Source organism: Chiroxiphia lanceolata, chromosome 10 (genome assembly GCF_009829145.1).
Source record: "Chiroxiphia lanceolata isolate bChiLan1 chromosome 10, bChiLan1.pri, whole genome shotgun sequence".
Classification (NCBI taxonomy): domain Eukaryota; kingdom Metazoa; phylum Chordata; class Aves; order Passeriformes; family Pipridae; genus Chiroxiphia; species Chiroxiphia lanceolata.
Window position 1 is genome coordinate 13,600,906 of NC_045646.1, and position 26,295 is coordinate 13,627,200.

The 26,295-nt window shown below is 37.9% G+C and overlaps 1 long non-coding RNA gene across 1 annotated transcript in view; it reads right to left on the reverse strand.

Moving 5' to 3' along the window:
• The window catches only part of LOC116791959, a 38,736-nt gene extending 32,697 nt beyond the window's left edge, over positions 1 to 6,039 (reverse strand). The window contains exon 1 of the long non-coding RNA XR_004358914.1: positions 5,945 to 6,039. This is a non-coding gene — a long non-coding RNA (uncharacterized LOC116791959). The remainder of the gene's footprint in view (positions 1 to 5,944) is intronic.
• Positions 6,040 to 26,295: the final 20,256 nt, after the last annotated feature.

Consider the following 26,295-nt stretch of genomic DNA (forward strand, 5'->3'; position numbering starts at 1 on the left):
TTCTTTCCCTGCTTGGTATTTTATGGCTTTTAGATTCTTTCTTAGCTAAATATTTTTCTAAAAGCAGAGACTTTGATTTGTAAATGTGAATGTGATCAATAAAAACCTATGGCTTCAAAGTGTCCTTATTTATATTTAAATCCTTCCTCTCACCTGCTGTTTGTTGCTTTTTAGTTATGTCACCAATCCCACTGGAGCTCAAAAAATTTAGCTAGTCCTCTCTAAACTCCCAGACATGTTCTTTTCCCATGTACTCTTCTGTCCCTGCAGCTTCTGATGTAAAACAGATTTAAGTTTGTGTAGAGCAGAGGTCAACATGAAAGCCTAAAACAAAACAAAACAAAAAAGCTGGCATTCAACTTTTAGCTCTGGTTCTTATTATAACTCAAAGCTCTATTTTAGTAATTTAAAAATGGTAGTATTGTTCTACATCCATACACTACCTTTCACCGAGTTTCTTAATGATGGTGATGCTGAGTTTAGATAAACTTCTAGACTAGTTAATGGCCACTTGGATGAACTTCAGCCAGTTATGCCACAATGGTAAAATTGACAAGTATTTTTCAAAATAATCTCTGTGAATTTTACAATTTAGATTGTGACCAAGGGCAAAGCTGTGAACTCATTTCTCCCATTCCTGAGTAGTTATTTGCACAATTGTGACTTTGGTGAGCCTTTGGTATGGGTAATGGGAGTAGTAGCTATAGGAGATCACTTCAGTGACATATTTCCTAAAAGATTTTTGCTAACTGCTTCAAATATTATTTTTTTTTAAGCAGCACAACCTTTTCTCTTCTGTAGTTTGCAGTATCACATTCCTTTCTGAATGGCTCAGTAAATAATCATGAGTTAAGTGTTGAATGAGGATTAAATATGGCATGCTATGGCTCAGTGTGTTAGTCCACTTACCAGTGCTGTAGATATGTACCCAGCCTTCTGCATTTTTTTGGTGTTAATCAGATGGAAATAGCAATTGGAGGTGTAATTCAGTGTTGTGCTTAAAGTCATTAAACCCTGCGGTAATGGATAAATCCAGACCCTGCTGTGGCCTTATAAGGCAATTTGGCAAAGAAACTGGTGTTATTTTACTGATTATTTACAGATTAGAGCTGGACAAGGACTGTGTCCCTGTTAAGGGACAAAGCCCCACTGTATGAATTTGCTGTATTTTAACCTACGTGGAACATGTTTAAGCTGACAAGGATCTAAACTGAGTGCCCACCAGCCTCTCCTCTTCTTGGGAGAGGTATGTACCCAGAACAGCCCTAGAGCTGCTCCTTGGTGAGTGCCAAGTGTTTGTCTTTCTGCTCTTCAGTTCAACATCAATCTTGAAAGTAAATTTCTGAGGAAAAACTGGTTTCTTTCACAGGAGTTTCTTTCATGGAAAATGAATCCTGAGATGAGATAGAAGGTAAATTGAGGTATTCACTGTAATAATTAATTATAAATCAAAATAGAAAAAATACTGTAAAGTTTTAGGCCTTATCCCATAGTGTGTTGGCAATTACACTGAAGTTAGAAGGATACAATAGATATGTGCCACTTTGTGGGAGCTCAGTAAAGACTGTAATCTATATTCTGCCCATACCAAAGTCTAAGTCTAGGTCTTAGCTGGGAATTTGATACTAATTTAGCACTTCTTTTGCTTCTGGGTAGATGTGACCACTCTTTCCTCAATGGTCATTTATTGCCCTTCTAATAGCGAGGCTTCTTTGTGGAGGTGGAAGATGGAGTAGAATGTGGAGAGCAGATAAAAAAGTCAGTGGTGAAAGGGAGTCCTCTGGAAAAGCAGAGGGACGTTTTTTTACGCCTGATAGCTAAAAAAACATCATGGCCCTAGGGCCTCCAAATGTGTTTTATTCTTTTGTCTGCAATAAGGAATTCGAGCTCTTTGAGCATTTTGGGGAAGGTCAGGTGGTTAATTTTGAAGCTGTTTGCCACAGCTGTGTAAATCTTAGAGAATCCCGTGAGGCCTTGAATTGCATATTATAAACTCAGAAGCTCTGAGGTGGGCGTTGTAAGAGGCAGGACTTTTTCATAAGAAAACCGTCGATGGTGAGGTAGAGTCAATTAGAGATGATTCAGAGATGGAAGGAGAGAATAAACTGGCATGCAAATTGGATCAAGGATGCCATGGGGTGTTCAAGCAACAGATATTCTTTAGAATCCATGGAAAATTTAAGATTATTTTAATACTTCTCATTCTTTGCACAAGAGCTCTGTAAAGCATGCCAAAATGTAGAATATTTGAGAAATTTCAACAAATCCTATTGTTAACCCTGAAGTGCTTAAAAATCATCAATTCAGTTCCAAAAAAGCTTTAGATGAAAATAATAGAAACAATACATGCAGTGCGTGTGTGTGATAGTGTGGCATATTTTCAAGCATTCTGATATTATTATAAACCTTGTCTTTTTATTGCTAGACTTAATATATTGCATATCTTCCATTGTTACATACAAACACTAAATAACTGAGACTTGCATATAATTTTAAGCTAACATATCTTTTCCCTCCAAACTCTGGCAATTTATCTTCACTCTTGTTTCCATGATTACTCATCCACTTGTTAAAAAGTTGAAAAGTTCCAGTACTATTCCTACCCTTTTGCACTACAATATTGAAATATGGTTGCTCATAATTTTGACTCTTTTTTTGTGGTGAAATCTCCACAGAAAAATTCTGGTGCTCTGGTTAGAGTTGAAGGTGATCCCATACAGTCTTGCATATGTGCAGTGGACTTGTTTGGGCAATGCAGAGGGTTACCACGTGAAAACAGGTAAAGGTGAAGGACACGGTAAAAGGTTTTTTAGTTGTTTTGGGGTTTATACATAGGAAAACAAAATTTTCAAACTTTGTACCTTTGCTGTTGATACCATTGTTTTGGGGGATATTCTGCACAACTCTAGAAGTTAAGCTTTGTGTTTCAATGGACTTGCAATTCTTCCTTTGGAAATACAAGATGCAGCCCCAAAACTGCTACAGGTCTTCATAAAAGTATTAGATCACGTGCCTGTTGAAAGAAACATTCTCTCAAGAAGATTGTTCATCAGCTAGATTTCATCAACATCAAGGGTTCAGGTAAGAGTTCATGCTTTAGAGTTGTCATATTCTAGACATTGTTGCATAGAAACATGACAATGCACTTCATTTTATTTGCTGGAGAGTCAGATTCTCTCTCCTCCTCTGTTGTCCTTACATAACTACTTTACAGAGGTTCACCAAAATAAATACAGGTATTGCCTGTCTCCACTCACAAGCAGGATAATCAAGATATTATTATTTTCATGCAAGTTCTTGTAATGCTTAAAAAGCTGCATTATAATTAATTAGATATCTTTTCCTTTTCTTTCCTTTTCTTTTTTTCCCTGCCGTTGGAGTTAAGTAAGTGAAAACTCTGTCTTCAGAATCTCAAGTTTCAAAAGAAACATAACTCTGGATTTTGGATCGTCTGACTTCCTTTTCCAGTGATGTGTCAAGTCCAGTATTTCAGTGTGAAACACTGATGTGACAGACTGCCATAATGCAATGTGTTTAACCACCTCAATGATGCATCAAGTGAAAGGAGTTCCCAAAGATTCAGTTCACACATGCACACACACACAAAAAAATGAGGGATAAACAGTCTGGGGAAGCGGAACATAAATCTTTTTCACATAGTTTGGCACAAATTCAATTATAATTTGTAAATGTTCAATCAATTAGACCACTCAGTTGTTTAACTTACAACTTTGAAGGCAGATTATCTTTTCCAAGAGAAAAGCTTCTCTTAACCAAGAACTTTTATGCTAACTGCTCCAGAAGGAAAATGCTACATTTGCCATAGAATATGAATAGAGTTGCAGGAGAAAAGTGTGTAATACCATGACGTCTTTGGCTGAATTTTAAGATTTTCATAGGAATAGGCTAGTTAAACCTTCAAAGTTCCAAATGACACATAAACATTTCTCTTCCCCCCCAAAAAAGAACAACCCACATTTTTTTCCTGTACATTAGAAATAGTAGTATGAGGTCTTTATCCTATTTAACATTTATAGTGGTAATTCAATATTAATTGCAGGTACGTTCACATTTAGAAGTTTTTTTCCTTAATTTTCAAATACTTTTCCAGAGTCTCACACTTATTTTACTTGTAGCCTATTTAAGTTCAAACCCTGGCGATTCCTGTACAAGATATCATAATCTTCATACATTATCAACAGTCACTTCACAAACATTGAAGACTACAATGGCATCTGGGTGCCAGGGAGGGAAGACTTGTAAACATGGAGATAGAGAAAGCTGAGTGAAATGGAAGGGAGGTACACACCAGGTGAGTACACAGTGTGCACTGTTGTATTTTTTGAGTTCCAACTCCACCACTGGGGGTGAAAAAAATCTTCCATTAAACATCTTTTCCCGCTGCAAGGACAGCACATGCCTGTCAGAGAGCAGGAACACTGGTGGGTTTGGCAGCTTCATGATGGCACCAGAAGAAACACTGAGATACTGGTGCTATGTCCCCTCTGCTAACTTGCAGGACAAATTTGTTGAATACGTTTTACGTGGACAAACCAGAACTGTCTGCAGCCTGGGAGCAGTTCATGAGTGGCTGTGGTCCACTGACAGAACAACCGAAATATTGTTCGAACAGAAAATGTTGCATTTGCTCCCTTTCCTGTTGAAGGCAGTCTCTGTGTTGGCTGCACAACGAGTTTGACTGAGCGCTGAACATGTAGACCAAAACTAAATCATAACCAGAGTCTGTCTGAAATTTTGTCTGCCAGAAAGCACAACAGAAATTATGTCTGTCCAAGCACTGCTGCCTCTGGGTTAAGACGTATCGTAACCGTGAGCTGTCTCACTAATTATAGCTGAATGCAGGAGTCTTGGCTGCCTGCTGGTGACTGCATGTAACCTTTTCGAAAGCACCCAAATATCTTAGAAGCCTGAATCTCATTGAAAGTCAGATAACTGAAGGGTGACTAAATAAAAAACAGTCTAAATGCAGTGAGATTGCCTGGAATGGTCTCATAAATTTCAGAGCTCTCCTTCTACCCAAGTTTTGGCAGTTGTACTCTGTGGAAGTTACATAGTGGCTGGCTGAGCGTTAAACAGTGTTTAGTTGGCCAAATCTGGCTGATTCTTGGAAGAGTTAGTGGCTGCTAATTTTTTTCAGCCTCCCATCACCCACGCCTGTTGATCTGCTGGGGGACTTTGCACTCTGGCCATGTGATACTGGTCTGTAGGTGTGTGGTGCTGCATGCCTGTGCCACATGCTGTCTGAGGTAGTGGTGAGCATGGAGTGCTCCCACAAAACGTGCAGCATGCCAGCTCTCAGTGAGGACTGGAGGATTTTTTCCCTGTGGATCTTTTACATGCAAGTCAGGCTCCACATAGCCCACAGTCAAAAAAAAAGAAAAGAAAAAAAAATCCTTCACTACAGAGACAAATAGCAACATGTGGCTGGAAGATAACAGAAATGTACATGCAAGTGCAAAAATTAAATATGGAAATATGAAAATGAGGTGGGGGGTTTTTTTAAGCAAAAGAACTGATTCACTTCTCATTGCTAGAAATTACATGGGGTTTTATTTCCTCAGAAAAACAAAATGTCCATAGATAAGATGCACCACTACAGTACCCTCCCTTTTTAGTTGGCTTTGTTAGTGGGAGTCTTTTGCAAAACTTTGCAGCCGGATGGAGAAGCAACAAAAAAAGATAAAGGCAAAAGATCACATTAGAACCAAATGTGTAGAATGCAGATGTGCAGCCTTTCTGCCTTCCCTTCTCTGCCTCCAGTATTGCTGCAGTGTCATACCTTCCCAAGGAACACTGGATTTGTTTTAAAAGACTGTTTCTTCATCTTTCACTGTTATATTCTGCACCTCCTCCCTCCCTCCGTGTCCCTTCTCCCTTTCCACAGCCCACATCTTTGCCAGATATTTAATGCAAAAATGATTACCTCAGCTTCTTGCAGGCTCTGCCCCTGCTCTGTGGTGGTTTAAACAATCTGCCTGGTTGTAGAAAAAAAATCACAGTGCTCAGCAATGAGGCTGGTTGTCTCTGAGCCACATCATCCTGGAGGTGGCTGTTAAGAGCTGCCTCCAGGAGCAGCAGAGAGATAGAGACACAGACTTCAGTGTTAAAGATGCAGACTGCTGGGATCACTCTGTTCCTTCTCCTGTTAATGACTCAGTCTGTATTTACAGAGAAATAAAGTAGGGAAAAAAAACATCCCTGGTCCTGTAATTTTCATTAGTCCCCAAGAAATCAAGTTATTGAAGTATTCTTTGGTAGGGAAGAAAATTAGTTATCCAGGCTTCCTCTTCCTGTGCAAGGATTTTGTATGAATTTTGCCCATACTGCATTTCAAAATGCGTAGTTCTGGGACTGTCCCTCACTAGGGGCCTTTGCTGTGTCAGGTACAATTAGAAACCAAGGCTAATTGGGGTCAATATTCCATTATATGAAGCACAGTGATAGGGAAAGGAGTTTTCATTTGAAGGTAACTGTCCCTGGCTGTGTGTGGAGGCAGTCCTGACTGTAAAGAAACATAGGCCCATTTTGAACTCATAGACACCAAATTTTTGGGGTGCAAAAGTAAGCAGTGACTTGTTGAGTTTTCCTACCAGAATACATCCCAAAAACTTCTAGTGCTCCGAGTCTGAGGTGTATTTTTTTCCTTTAAAATATGAGAAAACACTTTCTATTAAGAAAAAAATAAATCTATATAATGTGATAATTAATTTCAACATTATCTAAAAAGACAGCTTTGGCAGCTTTCCATTAAAAAAAAAAAACAAAAATAAATGAGTTAAAATTGGGGTGATTTATCAGTCTGATACTATATAACATGAGCCTCATGACAGCCTACCCTTTATGGAGGGGAGCAGGGCTCTGCAGTTCACCAGGAAAGGCCATTAGAAATAATTAGGGAATCTGGTCCCATCTCTTCCCCATCTGACTAATAACAAGTTGTGCTTCAGAGCATGCTGTTACAAAGATTGGAGAAGGCAGGACTGAAGTTAAGCCTGTAGGTGTACATGCCAGCGATGCTCAGGCAGACAGGGAAAAGAGAGAGAAAAGAGTCTGGTCCTTTTTGTGTGCGTGCTGTAATACCCAGACTCCAGATAAAGCAGAACATGAGAGCCTTAATGTCCTTGGTGAGCAAAGGGTCCTGGCTAGCACTCTCCTTGCTTGGCTATCCTTACTGTTATTCTCCACGTTTTTTGTTTGGTGAAATCTGGAAGAGTCAGTCCCAGCTCTCAGATGGTGTGACTGCAGCTTGGGGCACCCAGAAGAGGTTTGTGCTTAGCAGGTCAGTGTCTGATGGGCTTCCATGGTGACGTATCCTGGTTGACAAGGTGCTCAGGACCCTGAGCAATGGTATATGAACACAGAAGGGAGTAATCAGAGACAGAATTACACATTTTCTTATAATTCATATAAGTCTAAAGAAAATAGTTGTGCCTTTTTTTTGACAGAGTAATATCATTCTCCAAATGAGGCAGGCGTCGTTTTATTGCCCTCCATTTGTTTTTCATTGTCACCCATGCGGCCTGCTCCCACAATTTGTGCTTTACTTTGCACAGATATTTATAGTTCTCCAGTTGTTTCCACTACTTTGAGAGATTATTTACTCTCTTCTCTCTTTTTGTAGTTACTTTTTCCTTACAATGCTTCTCATCAAACTTTTCCTTCCACTTGACTAGCTCCTTTCCAATAACTTTTACTCTCTAGAGAGCACCTATAATTTTTCTGGGCTATTAACAAACTTCTGATTGACCAGCTTTGAAGAGTGTCTTTTACTATCTCAAATATACAAATTGTGTAGTTTAACTTATCTTCATCTTCTTCCACTTTACATTACAGTGCCTCTAACCACTTCTCCTGGTTTCCCCAGGTCAACTGATTGTATTCAGAGAACCCAGAAGGGTAACCTGCTTTGAAGATTAATGCTACCTGCTCATCTCCTGATCAGGAAACTGTTGACTTTCATCTCCTCCCTACCACAGGTAACTCTGGATATTCTTTCAATACTCAGTATTGTATGAGTCAGAAGGAGATTATGAGATAGACGGTTTCTTGCCTTTAAAGGGTGCACAAAATCATAAATGCTGTTCATTTTGCCTACTCCTGATTGGCTCCAGAGAGGTGGAAAAGTGGAGATACAGACACCTACATACCTACTTGGAAGGTTTCAATAATGAGAGGGGATTGGTCTGGTCCATCCTACACCTCCCCATTATGTTGTGAGGGCAGTGAACATCTTGAATTACTGTGAACACTGCAGTAGATTATCCTTCCCTAGCTTGCCAAGGGCTTGGTGGAGACACAGTCAAAGTACTGTGCACACTTTGAAACCAAAGGCAAATCAGATCCCTTCTTTAATACAGTGAGCATTCATTACCAGATTTCAGACCACAAATTTCTTGGAATGATGGCTTAAAGAAGACACAGATAAAAAATGAAGGAGACAATTTCAGGTATATAATGTATTCTTTGTGTATGACTCTTTAGAAATATGGGGAGGATGTAAAAAACTGCACAGAATTAACATGCAGTAAGTTAAGTAAAGTATGCTCATACCTCATATATTAAATAAATAGCTGCTCTGCTAGAGAAGTATATACACAGAGTATATGTTAATGTTCAAAAAATACATGGATAGGAGGTTGTTTCATGTACCTGTAAAGACTTTGTTGTCAACAGACCCACAGAATATTATGTGTCATTCCAGAAACGAGATCAGGGGTCAAAAATGTTTTCACAGTTGCAAAAGTAATAAAGAAAAGCCTGCAATCTCTGCCTGATGGCAGCAGTAAATCGTGGCACCCACTTTCCCTTTTAATAGGGAGATGGATGTTACTGGGTGGGTAGGAGTATATTTTTATCTCAATAATACAGTCTTTGATAACCTGTGGGAGTCTTCCATGGACACTATGACCAGAAGAACTTTACCAGTTTTTATGAGAGCAAAATGGGCTAGATGACATTTACTCAGTTCTTTGCTCTATTTTGGAAAAACTTTGTAGTTATCCATCTTAAAAAAAAAAAAAAAAAAAAAAAAAGAGAAAAAAAAAGAAAAAAAACCCAATCACACTTTCTGCTCTCTAGTTCTTGTAGTTTCATTTAAAAAAAATAATCTATGAGTACAACCCAATGATGACTAAAGGTGAAGGATATTATTAGCAATGCTACAAAGTGAGAATTGCTATATCGTATCAGGGAAGAGTCTACATATTGCGGCACCAGGGTCTAAATATTCAATTGAAGACACAGAATTTTGTGATAGCAGATGAGGACTATACTGCTTCAAACCTGTGTCTCTTGTTATTTCCCAGTAATTCAAATTGACTAATGTAATGCTGGAGATCCTTGTATCATACAAGCATCAGATTTCTGTTTATTCTGTTGGATTTAGCCTGACTTTGGTGAAATAATATGATATGGCATATTGACAGCCTAAATACCCAAAGTGAGGAAAAAAAGGGGTTCATTTTATTGTGTTTGCATCTCTTTATTATCACTCTTTGTCCTTGTGTTTATAGAACAAAGAGAACAGAAGCACTAGGTCTATATTCTCTGAACCAGCCATGGTTTCACATACTTTTATTCATGTTCTAGAGGATGCTGTATCATTGTTTTATACAATCCCAGTAGTGCCACAGTACTTCAGACATGTGAAATGCAATTCCTTCTATCCCCACTACTGTTATTTCCTAGGATATTAGAAAATATCTTGAACCCAAAAAAGTGGGATTAAGATCTACTCCACATCTTCAACAGCTGAGGTCACTGGCTTATGTCGTTTGGTTTGCAGTTCTTCTTGCTCAGTCTGAGACAGGTTACAAATAGACTCCCCCAGACTAACAAGCAAGTAGGTCTAGAGGCAGCTGTTTCTGCTGTTGTGTCCTAATGGGTGAGCCCTAAAGAAGGCAATTTCTTTTCTCTTATCCATTATGTAGCATCAAAAACTGAATTCAAAACTTCCTTAAGTTTTAGGAGGTCTTCTGTTAGTGCTGGGGTGTTTTTGTTTTTTTTTTGTTTATAAACTGTGCACCTGATGCGACTCAGACCCTAATTACTGTAAGTCAGGCACTTATTTCTTTCCAAGACAAACCCTTTTGTGTTATTAAAATACAAAAATGTCTAACTGACTGACTTCCACAGAAAGGGGGAGGGGAATGAGCCACACATAACTTGAGTTACTCGAGCATAAGCTATTTTTATTCAATTGAGCCCTTTAGTTCAAATTAGGATCATAGCTTCCTTTGAAGGTAAAGTTACTTTGAGTTCTTAGTTCAGTGTTGAAAAACTAACACTTCCAGACACCCCTGACAAATTCAAATAAAATCCATTAGGTTCTTCTGAATATAAAGCTCACTGAAAAGTTGAATTTACAAAAATGCCTATCTACAGTGTATATGAATCTTTACAGGAAAACAGGAATACAGGTTAAGGTAGCATGGGAAAACTCGTGTTTGTATTTTGCATCTTAATACCAGGGGGAGTTGTATGTTATAGCAACAAATTTCTAATGAATTCTAAGGAAACAGTGGAAAGTTTGTGATGATGAAGAGTGGTATGTGCATTTTCTCTTCTTATATCCCTGTGTAGTAAGAGGCAATTGCATCAGTGTCAAGTTCTCTTAGAAGACTATTGATTGGTTTATTTATTCATCATATATAGCAAGGAAAATATAACATATTTCTTTATAGATTAATATTCGTATAATAATAACAAATGACATAGTTTTTATGCTTTTATTTCACTGTCTTTATAAAGAAAGCCACTGTTTTAACAGATGGGAAAGTCAGAACTGACCAAGAAGAGAAAAAAAAAGGGCAAAAACTCTTCTCTAAATCTAATACATCTGAAGATGGTTGTAATTATTTCCTTCTCTGTGACTTACAGCAACGTATTGAAAGTTAATAAAGATAAATGTAACATTTACTGAGTAATAAAAGATTGTGGAAGGAAATAAACAAACCTAGGATATAGTGCATCTAAGTAAACACAAAGGTTGTAAAACCTTCAAACTCAAATATCAAGAGCACTGCAAATTAATGCTGCACACAATAGACCCTTTGGAAGCTAACTTAATCCACCCCCATGTATCTACATGAGGGCCATGCATAACAATGCATGAGCTGGATTTCCATTAGAGTTTCCTCTGCAGGCTGTCAGTTGTTTGAAGAAATAACAATTTCCTAGGCATGAAAGCTTTTTCAGAATGTTCCCACTGATGTGTAATAAAAGTGACTTTACTTTTTTTCCTTCCCCCCTCTGCTTCAGCCCCTCCCCCCGAGACGTGACTCTGGGGGGGGAAAGAGGATGGACTTAGACCTTCAGCCCCCTACCAGTTTACCTTGCCTGGATTATCAGTGCAGGTGTTAAAATAATTGAAGGTGTGGTAGGAGATACAACCCCTAATAGCTTTTCCTATATGGAGATTACCTAGGTAGAGAATGCCAGAGTACCTGAAGAATAGGCAAGTGAGTACCTTATTAACATAGCACCATTCAGCGGCAGCTGCATATCTGGAAAAAAAAAACCTTTAAAGAGCCTATTCATCTATGTTAATGGGCCCATTGCACAGTACATTGTGTGGGAAATTAAGTCTCTGGCTGTGAACTTCCTGTGCTGTGCAAGCTGCCTTGACTCTTTTTTATTGCTTCAGTGTTATTATCTCCTCCTGGAAATAAAAACAATCATGTTCTCACATTTGAGAAGCCAAAACATTCCCAGATAACAAACTGGTTGAAAGTTTCTTTTGTTTCCCTTATTAAGTGAAAAAATATGTTTTGAAATTAAAGTAAACCCTAAATTAACATCAAAGCCCATCAAATTAGCTGAGCTGTCATACGCATGACAATGTTGGGTTTTCTTTTTTTTTTCCCCTCCCCTGTAAAATACACAATTTAAATTGCTTTCCTATTTATTGTTCCTTCCTTGGAATTAATTTTTGCCACAAAATATGTTAATTTATTCAAATGAGACATGATTTTTGAATGTTTAACTGGCAAAAGAACTGCTTTCCTGCTGAAAGACTGAGGTAGAAAATAACATTTTTTTGAAAACATGTCTCAAAAATGTAGCCCCTTTCCATTTTAAAGCAGAATGGACCAATTCTTTAGGAGTAGGTCTGGGAAAGTATATAAAAAGCCCTGCTTATTTAACTTCTTTTCCAAGCTTTGTCATGAATTTGAGAGTAATATCTCAGAGTTGTGCAGCCTATATCACCTTCAAGAAAGAATTATCATCAAATATTTAAACAATTTTCCATCCTCTCTTTATGATCCAAGTGCTGCACATTGCATCATCGTCATCATTATCATCATTATCTTCATCATGCTCATAAAAGAAAGGACTAATGATCAATACTAACTGATTACAACTCAATTAAGGAGGATCTTTTCAGTGTAAAATTTTTTTTAATCTTGCCTCTTCTAGTCCTTCTGCATTTTCAAGGTAACTTAATATGTTCCGCTATTTAACATGTTTAATGAACATATTGGAATATAAGTAAAATTGTTATTTAATGTGCTGTATTTCTTCCACAGTACATCCTCAACCTCCCTTGGGCAAAGAGAATATATAAAAAGCAGCCAAAACCCCCCTCCAAATCTTGCAGTTAGGAAATGGAAGTTCTTGATGTAAACTGCAATAGAATTTAGCTCTTCAGATAAGCAACTATCTAGAAGCCCTGTAAAGATGGCAAGGAGAAGCTCCAAATCAGTTACCAGGCAGTAGAGAGAGGGTGTGAGAAAGCCAGCATGGAGGCAGCCTCCTAATACAAATCATCATTTTCCCCAGTCTGTTTGCACAGATGTCCTTTGCAACCATCCTATTATTTTTCATCAAAATTTTGCCTGTGAACTCTTTGGGGCAGGGGTAGTTTGATGCACATGGTACCTTGCTCTGTTTTCTATGCTTGATAGTGCTCGACAGTGTTATCATAATGCAAATTATTGTTGTTGCTGGTAGGGACTGCACTGAGTGCTCTTCGAGTATCTGCATGTCTGACAAGCTGTAATACAGTAACATCAGAGAGGAAATCAATATTTCATATTAGTTAATGATTTAATTATGGAAATTCTTCCCTTAATGCCATTTGTTAACTAAAGTCACCATAAATTGTATTCTGTTCAGCTCATCTTTCAGTGGCACTCTGAATGACACCTTCCTGACATTTAGATATTGGAATATTAAACAGATTTCTCTTTCCAGTCCAGTCCAACACTTTGTTCACAATGCAGGCCATCTGGGAATGTGTACCCATTAATGATCTGGGAGGCACTGTTAAGAGTTTGCATATTTTAAAAAGTCAGAGAAAATTAGAACTGCAGGAAGACCAATGTATCGCACTCTCATTACACCAGTAGATTTGACATCCACATGATTACTTTTTTCCATTGGTATCTTGTATGTTTTTCCCCTTTGCTCATGTATTTATTTTTTAAAATAACTTGCAAGTTTTGGGGTTTTTTTAAGGCTAGCATTTTGCTGGTTTTATGATGTGTTATTGGGACTTGAAAAATATAGAGTGAAGTTCCAGGCTAGCCATTCCCATGTAGTCACTACTAAACAGCAATATTGTTATTATATAGCAAGTATACTGTTGGCATTTCAAGCATCACAGGGGTGCCAGTAATTTGGGTGCAAGCAAAATTTTTTGAAACAGTTCCTGTAAAGATAATTCAGATTAATGGGCCATTTACAGTCTTGCTAACTTACTAACAGGCTATGTGCTCTAGGTAATCAGGGTGACATTACTGCCGGCACAAAAATGACATCTCGTCATCAGAAATTTTCTTCATTGGCACAGAAAATGCCAGGCACATCACCTCTGACTGTGTGGCCACCACATCTATTAACCTTATTGATTTGGAGTCATGCTGTGCCACACTGGAAAACTACTCCCTGCTGAAAGACTCAAGTGGATCAATCCTGAACCATGAACAAAAACTCAATAACTAAATGTAGTAGGCACCTTTCTCCATTAAGTATTCCTCAAAGTAAATCGCATTAGAGAACATCACCATGAGGAACTTACCTTGGGATTCTGTGATCTCCTGAAAACTAACAGGGAAAATAGCAAAATAGGAAGGAAAAGATATGCATATTGCTAATCATACTTTATATCACTTGATTTTGTTGTCAAATATCTGTCTTCCTGTCATGATAATTTGATTTTATATAACTCAGTCCCCCTTTCTAAACCTTAAAAATCTACCTTGCTGTTTGTTTTTCATTATAATTGTCCCTAGTAAGTCACCCAGTGACAGATGATTATGAAAAGGAAAGTTTTCTATCCTTTATGAACCCTTCATCATTTTCATGTATTTATCAGCATTCATTTTTGAGGGCCTCATTGTGATGGAGCTTGAAAATGAAACAAGCCATCTAACTCCTTTCAGCCTCATACAGTTAACAAAGAAGGCAACAAAAGGACTTCCAGAGCTTCATATTTCCTGACAAAAGATAGAGGACTGCAGCAAGCTCCATTCATATTTAAATGTTCCTGGCTTTGGAATTAAAAGTCCATCTTTCATGTTACCATTTCCGTTCCTCACTTTTTTGTTGGTGTTTGCTGGCAGTGAAAGCTCTGCCCCAAAACATTAGTGTGACTCTTCAGTTCAGTCTGCAGAACTCCTGTTCTTAGAAAATATCCCTTGTCACAGACAACTGAAACTTTCTTAAATAGCGTTTGTGCATCACTGTAGCTTTGTCTTGGAAAACTGATTTAAGACAAGAAAAGTCTGGGTGCAACAACTTTCTGCACATGTGAGTAGTGGCTGATTAGAGCTGAGTAAGTTTACTAAAGCCAGCAGGGCCCCTCTCCTCAGGAAAAAATTACTTACATAAGTAAGGGGTACAGGAAGGGACAGGGTCAATTCTGTTGCTCAGTACTGTGGAAGCAGTTTTTATGCCCAAGGACCTGATCTGAAAACTTGACAGCTAAAACCAACACATATAGGGTTTAATTTTGCATTGATTTTGGTGCCAATGAACAGAGCAAAGTTCAACAAAAATACTCCTTGCACTGTGTTCAGTCCTGCCTATAGTCTGTATAAATACCTATATTACATATTTTAATATTTTATTTCAAAGAAAATTCTGGATTATGCAAAAAAGGCAAAAGAAAATGCAATGACATATTAGAAAATATTATCAGTTACTTGGGAAAAAGTGACTTCTCAAAGCCATGTAAAAGTCTGCAAAGTATTCTTTTTATTCCTTAGGAAATAACCCTGGGTTTCTAATTAATATCACGAAATTAAGGCCATTTATCTGAAAAACTGAAAAAAGATCTATATATGCTCCAAAGTTCAGTGTTTGTCCCTGAGCTCTAACATGGGATATACTGTGTGAAAGTCTAACATGGGATACACCATATATCATCTCTATTTAGAGCCCCTAGGCAGGAAGTATGGATAAAAAAAAATAATCAAAATTACTGTTTTTCTTTACTGAAAGCCCTCTAAGGAATTCATTGGAATGAGTTCTGTCTGCCCATCTAATTGATAATTATTTAATTAGCAATTTATAATGATAATGGGATTTTACCCCCCACCAGTCCATCTTGTCTGTAAGAAAAATATAAGACAACCTTATGTATTACTTTACCACTTTTGGCAGTTGGCGCAAGATATTGTGGGCCAGCGTTGTGATTCCCTACAGTTAAACCATAAAAGCAATGTATTCATATATTTCCTTTGCCCACAGTGTTTCCTTTTCTCATTACTGTGGGTGACTGGCATTCTCACAATGTGTGTGGGTGCACAGGCTTGTTGTGTCACCGTGGACAGTTCTAAGAGCAGCTTCATTAGTTCTTTTTACAACAAAAGCTAGGTTTTTTTTCCTGCCTTCTCTTTCTTTCCCTTAGTTGGCATGCGGGTTGAATTTTTCTTGGACCCCCTGCTTGACTTTTTTTTTAGAGCTCCTTTTGAACAGTGCAGCAGTGTGAACACTAGGAATTGTAACTGATAGACTGTTTGCAGGAGAACTCATGAAAGTTCTCTTTGTTCACTTCACATCAACCAGGTTTATGCAGACCCTCCCCCATCTCAGCCAAACAGGGAAAAGGAAATCCACTTTTAATTATACATTGATGGGAATCACTGTATAGTGAAATTGCATCAAGTGGAGAATGCCCACTTTATTCTCTTTTATCTAAGAATCCAAAAGAAGCACTGGCGTAAAAAAAATGGATATGCAAGCATAGACTTTGCAATATAGAGCCAGGCCTGCCTAATTTAAATCAATCTGCCAACTCCACTTCCAGTCTTGATTAAAATTTTCGGCTGAATCTTTGCACTGTGAGAGTGTCTTGTCTTTAGTCCTTGAGCCTTGAAGGTCTTCTTTCTGAGATCTTACCAAAACGATTTCCCCAAAACAATAATTTTTTAATGTGAAAAGGCAGAGTTGTAAGCATAAGATATTTTCAAAATCTGAAATGATAGATGTTTTTTCCCTCCCTCAGACAAGCATATTGAAATTGTGTAGAAGAATCCTAAGGGCAGAAAGAAAGGAGATATATCTGGTGGCAGAATTAAAAGATTATGTAACCTGGTAAGAAGTATAAGCAAACAAGAGAAGCACTTTTTGTCATTTTATGCTGTTGTGCCCACTGAAATTAACGGAAAAATGTTCAGCATTACTTACAGGAACCTCTGAGATTATAAATCATTTTAGTAATCTGCTAATAAATATGTAATGTTAATTTTCTTAGATTTTTTAAGATTAATATCTCAAGATACCATTAATATAGAGATGATGAGGCAGAATATTCAGCTTTACTTTGTGTACTGTAAAGTTTACTATGGTTATATTTGCCCTTTGAGTATTCCTGTACAGAAAGGAAATACTGGCATTTTTCTCAAACATTTAATCAGGAAAGGAATATCTTTGAAAATGTTCTTGAAGGTCTTTTTTTTATGTTCTTTCTTAAATAACTTTATGTTAGTTGTTCCAAATTAATTTATTTTATACAATTTAGTAACTGGTTTTTTTAATATTTCCTGACAAAAACTGTTAACACCTGCAAAAGAAGTGTTGTGAAGACCAAAGAAAGAGCAGTCTACATGGAAATATCTTATGATTCTGTCCTTACATGTTTAGGTAGAGTCATGTAGAGGGACTGAGATAAGACAGAAAAGTTCTCCATGTATATTAGGAGAAATTTTGGCCTGGCAAATGAAAGAAACCAGGCAATGCTGATAAATCTCAGCTCAAAGATCTAATCCTGATTACCTCAAGGTCAAAGACAACTGTGCAGTTCTGTCTTGCAGAAACACTAAGGATGTGTTGAGATGTTGACTGGCCCTTGCCTTAGGGAACCAAATCTAGACACATCTAAGCAGAGCCTAGGAAAACTGCGCCCAGTTTCCACCAGCAATACTGGCATACACTCCTCTGCTGCATGATCGAGTCACAAACGTGTGACTAATAATCCTTCTGGCCCCGTTCAGACTGGGGCTTCTACTCCTCTATTGTCTAATCACTGTCCCAGATTTTCTTCAAGGACCTTCAATAATAAGTTTATTTCTTCCTCAGCAAAAGTTTGCACAAGAGGAAAGCATGTGGGTACAGCCAGGAAGAATGAGGAGCTGAATGAGGCAGAGATTAAAAATTATGTTTTTAATTTTTAATTAAAAATTAAGGACCTGACGGAACTGACTTGGAACTAGTTCATGGCTAGTCTTCTAGTTTAGAGTAACCAGTAAACAACAGAACAGCCATGAGCCTGATCAGTCTCCTCTGAACTTAATTTCTTTCCTCATCTGCAGTCCCCCAACTTATCTGCAGAAGTGTATAGTGATAACTGATATTCTAACAAGACCAGGAGTTTTCCACAGCTTTTTTGATTTATTTGTTTGCCAGAGCCATGAGTTTCCAATTTCAATGTAACGCTGTACCCAAGTTGGTGAGCTTGCATGAGCCAGTCCATCAAGGATCTGCTACACCACAATGGGAGCATCATATCTTCCCAGATGCTCATAGTTTCAAAGAGTAAGGAAAACAGGAGATATGTAACTGCTAAATACTAATTATTTTGGATATTTTTTTGGCAAAACAAATGCACCTTGTGATGTTATACCACATGAGGCTATTTGAAAAGGTTCATTAATCAGGAAAAGAAAGGAAGGGCTCTTAAAGCACAAGATCCCAGTCAGATCCCAGGACCAAATATAAAATAATTCAGAGTAGGCAGCAGGTCAGCTTCCAATCAAATGAGATTTCACTGTAGCCAACCACTAAATGACACAGAAGCATGGAAATTGAGGCCAAAGTAGCTGGGAAGGCTTAACCATGCAAAGGAGCCTCAAGAAAAAGACTACAGTGGAACAACTGATGCACAGCAGGAGTTGCCTGGAAGTGGTGCCTCTCTGCCCGCTGTGAGGCAATCATCCAGGGAGAAAAAGATGGGAATGAAACTGACTTGGGAAAAGGCTGAAGGCAGGGGCCTGAGAATCAAAAAGGTAGCTTAGAAATATGGTGAAAAGTAAACCTTAGGTTTGATTGTTCTGGTTTGCTTCCTTTTTACATCTACTGCAGGTTATTTAAGAGAGTCCTCAAAGACCAGTCTAAGGTTTGCTGCTGAGAATAAAGCCACTGAGATGGATAACATTCTTACAACAAAAGAGTTAAAAAAAAGTAAGTGGGAACATTTTCTTGTCCTGACTTCGTTGTCTGGATTCTCTGTGTCTCTCCTAGAATAGACCAGGGCCACTCCTTGCTTTCAGTGAAGTTGTTCATTCATTTACTGCTGAATGAGTTCAGTTTAGAATCAGGACTTTTTTCTTTAAAGTTCAGAAAAATGTAGTTCAGCAAGTTTCCTTCTGTGGAGAACTTAGGATCACTGTTTGAGAGAGAAGCCCTTGAGGCTGACGTGCTTTAGTTGGAGTTCTGCTGAACTGAATTTGCACATTAAGTACTGTACCTTGCTCTTGCCTGATGAAGCATCCCTTGTTTAAGACTACATGTGTGTGTAAATAAAGGAAAATGGGATACAGCCTCAGGATTTATGCTGTGTCATCTGTGAACAGGCCATTTGGGCTGCATGGGGAGCCAAGAACTGCTGGGTTGTGGATATGCAAGCCTCAGTTCTCAGTGGTATGCAGCGGAAGGCAGTCCCATACCACTAGAAAATTCACCAATCTAGACCTTCACAGCCGGATTTTTCCAGTTTAAACTTACTTTGGGACCAGGGCTAATGTAAAGATGATTTAAAATATGTAAGATATAAGCCTATAGGTTCTTCAGTAGTCTAAGGTCTCTCTGCAAGAGCAAATAATGTAATATTATTAATAATGAGGGGACAGATTTTTCCTGCTTGTTCATATTGATGAAATGTTGCTCAAGTGCATTATCCTCACGAAGGTAAGGATGTGTAATTGGACTTCAGATTGACAAGCAGCACTAACAATTAAATGCCCATCTTGAGCAGATGTCCTGAATACAATCACTTCAGTCTTTAGTGACGGTTTTCACACAACCATCACCAGGTTTGTGGACATAGAAATGAGATCAGGATGTGTTCACTTATGTTTCTATACTCTGCTTGGTTGTGTGGAGCTGCGAAGACTGACATCTATTAATGGAAAAGCCTTTGACAATGACACATCTCTTTTCGCAAGAATCTGAATAGCAGTGACAGATCAGGAACCTCATTTTGATGCTCACTGCATATTTTTCTTTTCTCCTCAGTTCAGACATACTCGTTTCATTAAGTTGGGTCAGTTAGGTCAGGCAGCCTTATAATTATCTCCCAGAACCAAAGCTCTGGCTGAACTTTTAGTTCAGAACATTGTGTCTTTGCCGGGACCTGGTGAGGTTATCCTCCATTTCACTTCAAAATTACGAGGATGGATTCTTCTGTGCTTGTGTATACTTTGTATACCTGCCAAGTCCTCTCCTTCCATTCCTTCAGGTAGTCTCAGAAGTGACTGATTATAAATGCTGATCTGACTCTGTAAGCTTTCAGCAGCACACCTGAGGTTCCCATTTCCTTTCATGGTGAACAGTTTTTCTTTCTTTCTTTGACTTTTTTGAGGAACTGATTCCAAAGATTTTATTCACAGTAGTTAACAGGTGTGAATTGGTGTTTGCTAGCATAAGTGTCGTGCTGGGTAGCCCTTTGTTCCCTTCCTGCTGCTTCCCTGCTCTATTATGGCAAAACTTACTTTAATAGGAGTTTTTTTAATGGTTTTTACAGTGTGTATTTTTAAAGTATATTATGGAATAAAAGTGAATACCTATCAGAACAATGTGTTCCTATGAACCTCTAACAATTGGGCATATCTCTTGATTTCAATGGACACACTCCAGAACAAGGGACTTATACCACCTGAGCAGGAGTGCTAGAATCTGGACCTCAACAGATGCAGTTTTGTTTCCACCAGCATGTGCCAATTAAAATTATTCTGCTGTAATAAAATATCAGGAGACAGAAAAGTAACCGCCGTGAACTGAGGCGATGCTGAAGAGTTAAGCGCCTTTTCAGCTGACACAGATCCCCTGCTCCATTGGCGATCAATGGCAATAATGACATTCGCTTTCCAAGGTAGTGCTGGGCTGCTGAGGGCTGGTTCTGATGCCAGTGGCTGGTGCGAGTCGTTGAGGGATATTAAAAGAGCATGTTGGATGGGCGGCAGGAAGATCTGAAACCACTAGAGATGTGGAGCAGAAATAATAGTAGGAGTGGTAAGAATGGCACCATTTCCAGAATGTCTGAATTAAGAAGGAAGGCAGGAGAGGCTGAGCTGCTTTTGAAATACTCTGTCGGCTCAGTACCAAGTGATTGTAGATCGTTTCAGCTACAAGTGCCTCAGAAATTAAAAGGAACTACTGAAAATTTTAGTTCTGCAAATCTTAATGAGAGTGGTTTTAGCCAGCAAACAAAGCCAAAAAAATGTTCCTTCTGATAAGTATTTTCCTTTCAATTGGAAGATATAAACTGCAAAATCTTTACATCTGTTTCATGCCTTTGTAATATGACCCAGCCATGGGTGTTCCTCCCAATGTCCATACTTTGAGCAGACACTGAATCCTGGGCTGATATTTAAAGAAATCTCTTACTTTAAAAAAATGGTATTTTTTTTTTATTTTCCCTATTTCTCTTTACTGTGGCTAATGTGGCTTGTTTTAATAAGAACTGCAAACCTTGTATTTCCTGAGCCTTTCAGTAATTACAGCTCAATTTCTGAGCTGTGATGCAATTTCAATCGATTGCAGTGTTACGGAATTTACAAAATTTTTCTACTTTAGTTGTGACATTTGTCCCTCACAGCTCGATTTGTTTCTGTTTTCCTACTTGAGGATTGTAGATCTAGGTTTTTATTTTTCATACATCTATTTAAAATCTCATTGGGATGGGAGAAATCCAACACCAAACAGTAAAAATCCCCAAAACCCACCAACCGACAAACCAACTGACCAAAAAACCCACCCCAAACAGAGGGGTTTTAAGAGTAAAGAAAAAATGCATATGAAAAAAGGGGAAACTTGCTGCATCATCAATATGCCAGGGCACAGAGCAGTCCTGTACTCTTCAACCATGTTTCCTTTTTCCCTCTTAAAATCCCACCTCTGTTAAGAACTCTCAGACTTCTTGAGGCAGGAATGAACCTTTATAAAGAAAAGGTTTATCCTTTGAAGTAGAGATCTCTTCAAAACTGAAAACTTTTGTGAATCTGCAAAGGTCCATTCCAAGTAACCAGAAACCAAATCTAGAAGATCCATTTTGTAAAGTAGGGCATTGGAAATGATACACCAATTTAGCCAGTGGCTGGTGGCATGAAAAGTCTGGCAGAAATTAGCTATAGCAGAAATTATTTTAAAAAGAAATCAGTCTTTTGTTGAAAGAGAAATATTTTGCAAGAAAAATCTTACTTTTTTTTTTTTTTTTTTTTTTTACAGAAAGGTTTGCTTTTCCTCTGAAGTCCAGTATGGATTCTGAAGGAGGAAGAATGTGCTTCCACATTCTCTCCCCACATACAGACTCACACTTGAACATCTAGAATCACTTTGCCTGGAACTAGACTTTTTGACAAAAAACATTTTCACAAAAATGGTCATTTAATTGTTTTCAAATAGTTAGAAGAAAAATCAACATTTTGAAAGTTGATGCAAGGTAACTTTTGTCCTCCAGACAGCTCTATTCATGTATTCTTTAGCTGTCAGAAGCAGAACTGTAGTTCAGCAATTACCTGTATTACATTCACATCTTCCTTTTTCTATTAAATCATGCACACACATTTTCAATTTATTAGTGCTGGATAAGTGGCCAACTATGTCTAGAAGCCTTGTAATGTGTAAATTACTCTAGCCAGTTCTAAGAAGGAATATGTGTCCATGAAAGTGAATTACTCAGAGATCACAAATGAAACCACCTTTTCAAAATTATTTCAGATGGTCTAATTATCTGCAAAATGTAGGATTGGTTTTGTACTGTTGACATTTGTTAATACCCACCAAAAATGCTTGTGGCGTTTTTGTATGCACAGCAGGAAAATCAGTATGGAACTGGAACTTGTTGTTAATAAAACTTGAAAAGCACAGCTTAAGGTCTTTGCTGAACTATAAATGGTTTAGGCCTCTCAAACCTACATACTGTCTTAGGGTGAGAACATATGGAAAATACACATGAAAAAGCAATTACAGAAAGATTTGGGTTTGGGGTATTGATATTAATTAGAGGTGGATAATACTGATTTGAAAACCTGACACTTCAGAAATGGCAAAGCAAAGCAATCACTGACATGTCTGGAATTCATATTACCTGTCCAAGCAATTTTCTTTCTCCTTCTGTAAGTGCACAGTATTGTTCATTTCAATAAGATATTACACACAGAGACTAGACATTCAATTCCCCCTTCTTCAGACAACTGGGATTTAAATAGCCATTCAGTTCAGTAAGTGGTATGTCTATCATGAAACTCCTTTTTAACTCTATGTCTATGGTTGCATACACATGGTTGATATATAATTAATAGGGATTTTGCATCCTTCTGAAGAGCAGAAATGTGTACAGTAGTGGATTTTTTTTAATTTGAGATACAGGCAGTGGATCACTGGCACTGAATATCTATAAAGATGACAGTGCTACTTGAGCAAGAGAAAAGATCTTTTACAGAGAGTTAGATCAAAGACAATAAGGCTGGTGACATACTGAAAATTAGTATCTACTTCTGTCTGATATTAAGACTGAGTAGGCTTACCTATCAATAAAAAAAAGTTCCCTTGTTATCCACTGATATGCTTCGATTTGATTTTTCTTGAAAGAAATTTAGTACCAATAGTAGGTGTATGCTGGGAGTGGTTTGCAAAGAAGACAGATCTGTCTGATGCTGTGGCCCAAGTGTGGTTTTGGGTAGGTTAAATCTGATTTATTGTCTGTTCATCTTCAAGATCAATAAAATGGGTGCAGCAAAGTCTGCTGAAAGTCCTGAAAGGAGTTCCTGGAGCTCAATGTTGAAATTATGAACAGAGCATTTAAGTAATGTCAGATCACAGCAGAAAATTTAAACTTTAGAATCAGCCTTTATCACTAAAGCTACCAGGAGACTCTTCCAGGTTTACTCTCACAGGACATGAATATAAGAAGCTATTTTGAACTGAAAAGTCAATAGAAAAGATTTTGAAACAAATAAGAGAAAATCAACAGGATCTAATTATAAGGATCAGATTGTATTTCTCCAGACAGAATTCAATAGGGAAATTGCTGAATTTTAACTTCGACATCAGGTAAGTTAGTTAAGTATGAATACAGTTTCTATTGAGAACAGATACAATTTTGTAGGAGCTCTATGGACAACATAAGATAAGATCATGTGATCAAGATATTGTATCTGGGTTTTTCTAAAAGCCTTATAAAGGATCCCTAACCCACAAGATCTTTGAGAAACTAAATTCTTAAGAAATAAGAGAAAACAGCTTGGATTAATAAGCAAATAAAAACAGGAGACAACAGGGAGAAATAACTTTTTTCACAACACAGAGGTTGCTGACAGAAGCACAGAGTATCTGTACACTCTTTATATTCATAAATAACATTTGTCAAGGAAGGGGGATGATTCAGGAGGTGCCGCTGTTTATAGATGATACAAAATTATTTAAGGTTGATGTGTCTACAGCTGACTGTGAAGGTTTGGAATAGTATTTCCTAGCCAAGTAGGGGACACATTCGGTATGTGTTCCAGTTGCATGAAAATAAACACCTAGTCATCTGAGGGGGGACATGCCCGAGTGAAGATGGCAGAAATCACACACACAGCATCCTTAGCTGTGACATTACATGCCTATGTTTGGGAAACTGATATATTCTAACACTTATGGAGAAAAACAGTCTTAGGTCTATGTAAAAGTGGCTTGCAAAATTTTCAGATAAGAGGTTTGAAGTCAACGTGTATGATTCTCTGAAAACATCAATAATGGTCAAAATTGAAAATTGATTGTTAGATTATTAGAAAAAGAAATCAAAAGGGGTATGCTCCTACATAAAACTGCTATAAACATCATGAATACTGTGTTCAGTATTGATTTTTGCATCTATAGAAAACTATAGGAGAACTGGGAAAGGATTACAAGGGAGATGGGAAGAATGTAGCTGCTTTCATATGACTTCGAGTACATTAGGACTCTTCATCTTGCAAAAGCCATGTCAGAAGAGAGATATGACAGAAAACTATGAAAAAACATGAATTATGTCAGAATGTGAGCAGGGAATCATCATTCACTATTTCTCACAGTATGAGATGCAAGGCTCCCACAGCAAATGAGCTTTTAAGGTTTAAAATGGAGAAAATGCTGCCAGTTGTGGACTTCATTTCTATAGAAAACTATGGAGGCTAAAAGTACAGATGGACTGAAAAAACAATAAGACAAAGTCATGTAGTTTTGGTCCATCAATGGTTCTTAAACAAGATGACCTGGAGGCAACACTGAGGTTAGTTACTTTGTAAGTTAGAAATATCCAGAATGCAGAAGGAAAAATTACTTTATGCATACCACTGCCTCTGCTTTTCTCTAACCAATCAGCGATGCTGGAACAAAGGAGCAACTATGGAAAATAAGCATGACTTATTCTGCACTTTTATTACAAGATCCCTCCCTGGACCTGTAGTGGTCTGGCTTCTCTGTAGCATAAGAACATGGAGTAAATAGGCAGGGTCTCTAACATATATCCCATTGAAATCCAAGAATAAATTTTTTAAAAATCAGAATATGTTAAGAGAAATGAAAGCACCCTTCAGGAGCCTTCCTCAAAAAAATTCATTGTCTCATATTTGACTATATTAACTTTGAATCACATAACATTCATAATCCTCCTTATACTGACAGTTAGAAACAGCCTGAAATCATCAGTGACTTAGAGGTACTGCTGGAAGAGAACAGCTTTTGAGCAGTTACAGAAACTTTACACAACCAGTCAGGACAGCAGCTGTGCAAGTGAAATCCTGGAGAACAGTAAGTGCACATACTGAATTCAAACACACATGAGGTAGTTCTGGGAGTAAGGATAACACCAGTATAGGAAGAAACAGAAACACAGGGAAAAACTATTCCAAAGGTCAAAATCTTCATGGATTTCAATGACGAGAGCTTCTGGTTGATTCTATAACTCCTATTTCTTGTTGGCACCTGAAACCCCCATGCAAAAACACTTCCACAATGCTCTGAAATGTTGTGCTTGCCCCTCTTATACATCCTTTTCCACTCAAGCAAAGGACCCTAAAGCTTGTTCATACTTATCTAAAGGAGTTCTGCCCGACTCTAGTATATTCCAGAACATGCTGAAGGAAGCATTTTTGCATTTCGGCCCACTGAGTGAGCTCTACAGGGTTCATGTCAAATCAAATGCCACTAGAAAGGCTTTATGGTGAGTCATTTTCCTCTGACATTCCTGTGAGATGTTTCCTGCCATCTGGGATTATTCTGAGCTTTTCCCCGTCCAGGTAGATCTGTTGCTCTTTGCAAGGACAAGTGACATCAATTGACAATCTTTAGAGGTGTAGCTCTGCTCAATTCACAGAATGTACATGAGCAGTATTCAACTTAGAAATTGTTACAAATTAAGGTAATGTAATAGTTACAGCCAAAATCCTAATCAAAACATGTGCTTGTTCAAACCACAAACAAACAAGTAAGAGGATAAAGCAGGCTTCTAGTATTTGATATGTCTGTTTCCTGGGGCATTTGTGATTCATTTGGGAATCTGGATAAGCAAGGTGATGTGCCTCAAACCAGGTGAACTAATGTGTGGGACCTACAATAAGCCTTAGCAGATAGATTGCAACCTCAGAG